The following is a 4,898-nucleotide window of genomic DNA, read 5'->3' as shown; positions in this document are numbered from 1 at the left end:
TATCACAAGATGTTTTTAGATCTACAAACAGTTTAAAGATCCCCGTCGAAACTTCGATCTAGTTTGAGTGAATCTTATATCAGAAGAGAAGATTCTCAAGCATAAACAAACTAGGTGCATTCAAAGTTAACCACCGTTAGTCAATCAAATCAATCGAAAACTAAAAATAAACTGCAATTATCTAGTTTCCCACCAACGGTACTAATAGAGATTCTCAATCCCAAAGAAGTCTTTAAATCGAGCATCCGTAAGAGATTTCGCCTAATTAGGTTACTTTCCTCTCCGAATAGGCGGCTCCACCAGTAATAACACAACTAGGTAGTTTTGATGGCTCTGCGGATTAGTTTGCTCGAAATGCAAACTTTGATATTTATAGACCAATGAATTTTGGACACCAAGGAATTTCCAAGACCGAAAAAATATTCTCAAGATATGCATTAACGCCCAGATTCGCTTTTCATAATTCCTGGAAATACTTTGTCCAAATATTGACCGAAATTTCTAAAGAAAATATCAATTGGTAAATGCACATTACCAATTTTAAGTTTCTAAAGATATGCATTTATTTGCTGGAAAATAAAAGCATATAAAACTAAAAATCTTAATTAAGAGATTTTCTACTTATTTCGATCTAGGATTCTTTCTTTTAGCTATTAAGGAATATCTTTGAACAATAAAAGATAAGAGTTATTGCACATGTTCAAAGTATGTCGACATCTTAACTTTGTAAATCCTTTTTCATATTTACAATCTTAAAACCGATTTACCACACTTCCAAACAAGTTTAGAATTGGTTCATCTGATTTCCAAGAACTATGTGATTGATCAAGAACACTCAATCAATAATCATGGGTTTCACGGTTCTACCAAAACAAGTTTCGGTTCTACCTTCATGTGAGTACTGGAATTAGTCACACTACCTTTCCAAAATTCGATTGACTAGGTACTAGGATCAGTTCCCACATATATATGGTATCTACCTTGTATTTGGTGCACATGTCCATAGGATCGGTTCCCAATATCTAAAAACGTGTTGCACATGTTCATAGGATTGGTTCCCAATAACTAGAAACTTGATGCACTTCTTACAAATATCGATTCCCCTTTTGTGATCGGTTTCACTTCTTCATAGGATAGTGTTCCCCAATGTCTAGAGTTGGTCATACCAATAACAACAAATCGATCATACCATCTCAGGTGATTACTTAAGATCGGTATCACTAATAAAAGTCATGCCAATAACAAAAGTCAGGCCTTGTGAATAGTTTTACCAAGAACATAAACAAGTCATGAGTGGTTATACTAATCACACATATTGGTAATCCAAATATTTGCAATGAATAACAAATACCAGTAATCCTAGCGGTTTCCCTTTCGATTCACAAACCAAGTTTATGAACTACTTCCTTTAAACAAATGTAAAACATTGTTTCCTAGGATGAAATATTCACCTTTACCCATACAGATAATCACAATAGCATTCATACGATTATGTCGATGTCTTATATACGAAGTTCAAAAGATAAGCGTTATACTTCGTATTGTATTCCTTAATACTATGTCTAACTAGAGTATAACCATTCATGCTTCGCAGTTATGTTTTCAATATGCACGATTTGAAAGATAGGTTAGGGAATGAAACAGTTCAAGTCAAATATTACTAACCTCAAGAGGAGGATGATGTCGTCGTTGTAGCTCCTTGCTTCCTCAGTTCTTGAAGTCTTCATGTAATACTTGTAATGTCTCATATCCTAATACTTTCAAGCTAACCTATACGAAGTTGACTCTAGTACCTAATCAAGCGACTCTTTAAATGAGTTTTGGTTCACTAAAATATGACAACCAAACTTGACATACCAACGCTTGGTGAGTTCAACCGAGCTATGCTCTAACACTGTGCGATGTGTAGTGATCTTCTTTTTTTGTTCAAATTTTTCTTTTTTCTTTATGTATAATTAATTAAGCTCATTGACTCTTCTAACATAAGAGTTGCGACAAGTGTGCATTCGACCTTAACTTTACTGAAACCCTAATACATGAGAGGCAAGTGGCAATAATATACAAAGGTTTTATAGTTTTAGACAATTGAAAGCAAACAAATTACTGAATTAACAAAAGGATTAAAAAGAAGTTCAGAACAAACTTAAAAATAGCTAGTATCAAGGATTAAACTCAAACTACAGTTGTTTTTGGCTTTTATACTCTCCTTGTTTGACCAGGAACCTAAAGCATGCTAGTTTAAATTTGTTCAGACCATCATAGTAGAGAATAATTGATACCTATTCATCACTTGAAGATGGTTACACTAACCTATTGACACACCGAAAGGGCTCAAAAAAAGGTCAGATTTCAGTCAACAGGGAGTCTATAACAAAATATTAAGAGGTACGCTAATCTGGAGATAATGGGAAGAAAAGTAAATGTACCTATAGAGTATTTAACAAGAAAAGTACCATCCATCATTCCATGAGGTTTAAAGACTTATACATTCCTAGCCTGAGATGCATTAGATGCCTAAAAAAAAAGAAATTTCAAGTAAAAAGACATATGTTGCCGGCACAGCTGCTACAACAAGGCTGATAAATGTTACGAAAGTCTGCAACCACAGGAATGTTGTGCATAGTCAGATTGCATAAGCCTAGAAGAGGATAACCTTAAATTCAGAAAGCAAACTTTAAATTATAAACTCATATATTGCATAAGCCTAGAAGTTTCAAGAAAAACGAAAAAAATTCAACAATCTACCGAAGTTTACATGTCAAAACTCAAAATCACATTCCAAATAACAATTGAAATTGAAATAAGATGTTGATGAGAATACTAGTACCATGCACACAATTACCTTGCTTGTTGAATTTTAAATTGAAGAATAGCAGCAAAAGGAGGCTTTCTTAAGTTTAGGAAGCTGGCGCGCAGCAGTTTGTATGCTCGTCAGTCTTATTTTTCTTAAGCTTATAAGCAACTGCAAATGTATTTGATTTCCCTCCATTCAGATCCGTTGCAGTTGTCAGCATCCAGTATCTTCCAAACATTTATCAAAAGCACAATTCCTTTTTCTCCGACAAAAAGCCTAGATTTTCCAACCATCGTAAAATAATCCCACCGGCCAAGGAGGCAAGGACTCAAACTATCAAAAAACAAAAAGGATTTGCAACTCTGTGAAACAGCCATAAGCAGCAGTTCTTCTGATTCTAACAGAACAGTAATGTAAGATGCACCTTCAAATTGCTGAGAATTAAGCAAGGTATCTAAAGGTATTGGGACTTTCTTTGTCTCTCTCTAGATAATCTCGGGCAATCAAATCTTCAATCCTCCTCTTTATGATCTAAAAATTCGGCTGCTCATATAAAAGTTTAATAGAATGACGTGTTAAAACCCAAAATATTAACAAAATAGACAAAAAGGGAGAGGGACAATACCTTGAACATTTTGTTTAGCTGATCAACACAATCTGACAAAAGTTGTGATAAGGCAGAACTTTACGATTCTTCATAATCCTAACAATTGAAGCATCAATAGCATATCGTCTGTCATTGTCAACATCTTCAATCACTTTCTTCTTTTCATCCACAGGGGGGCAAGCAAAGGGACCTATTGTAGTTTCAGAAGCTAAAGATTCAGTCAGCAATGAAGTAAAGAAAACAAGAAGATTACAAACACATGATGTGCTAGGTGATCCCCCAAACCTTGATCCTCCTCATTTTATCAGTAAATTCAGCATTAAACATAAAACCATCCTTCTAAGAGATTGTTTTCGTGTTATGTTCCTTCGCAAGGATCTTGTATTTTTCACATGAAAGGGATGAAGTAGCCTTACAACATCATCATCCGACAAATTCAGTTGTGACAAGATTTCTGAGTAAGTTAACTTATCTGACGAGTTGAACAACAACAACAAATAAGCCTGAAAAATTGGGGGAAAAAACACTTAGCCTTTTAATTCATAACTTAACCAGCCATATCCGGTGCATCTTAAAATCAAAGTTACCTGATAAGTGGTCACAACAAGTTCAATAGGTTTCTTTTGAAATTCCCCAACAACGTTACAGGTACCCAATGAGTATTACCATGTAAGTTTCTCGTGTTTAGTCTTTGTCTGATAGAACTCCTTAAAAACTTCCACACACTCTACCTGAAAACAAAATGGGTAGAGTTCAAATAAAAAAGCTATGACCACGATCATTATATGTATTTTCTTTGATAAATTTTATTTCTCATATTATGCTCTGCACATATTCACAATTCAATACAGTGCATATATGCTTACCATCTCCACCGGCAAGTTTAAATCTATGCATTTTAATATTAGAAGAAATAGAACAATGTTGAACCCAAAAACTCTGAGAAGAGCTACCTACTTACTGTGATGATGAGCAAGACAAATTACTTTCTCTGGTTATATAAGGATTTGCCAGCAATTTCTGCAGCTCTGTTTCTCATATCAAATATGTAAGCCAACTACAGTAGGAATGCTAAATAAATAATATTTGGGATGAACCCTAATTCCCAATTGATTCATTATAGAAACTGAAACTAAACCCTATACATCATCCAAACTTCAATTAAAAGCAAACCCATCACTAATGGATCAATCTATAAATCAATTTCACACAAAAGCAAAGTTAATTAAAGAAACCCTAAATTCAACTTACCTTTCTGTTGAGTTTGAATCAACATACGGTTCGACACCATGACCATCAACTATCCCTGATTCCATTCCATTTCTCTAAATCCCAGACTCATGATCTTTATCTCCATCATCGATTCTCATTGAAACCTTAATCTTATCTGTAAAAATATAACCTTTTTCTCAGATCTCTCTCCCTCAACATAGAAGACATGGACGAGATGATAACGAAAAAGAGATGGAGGAGATAGTAACAGAGAAGAAGCGAGAG

At 34.4% G+C, this 4,898-nt stretch overlaps 1 pseudogene; it reads right to left on the bottom strand.

Annotated features, from left to right (window-relative positions):
* Positions 1 to 2,777: 2,777 nt before the first annotated feature.
* Positions 2,778 to 4,692, bottom strand: LOC113272847 (annotated as a pseudogene).
* Between the last annotated feature and the right edge of the window lie 206 nt (positions 4,693 to 4,898).

Source organism: Papaver somniferum, chromosome 4 (assembly GCF_003573695.1).
Source record: "Papaver somniferum cultivar HN1 chromosome 4, ASM357369v1, whole genome shotgun sequence".
Taxonomy (NCBI): domain Eukaryota; kingdom Viridiplantae; phylum Streptophyta; class Magnoliopsida; order Ranunculales; family Papaveraceae; genus Papaver; species Papaver somniferum.
This window is presented reverse-complemented; position numbering and strand designations above follow the sequence as displayed.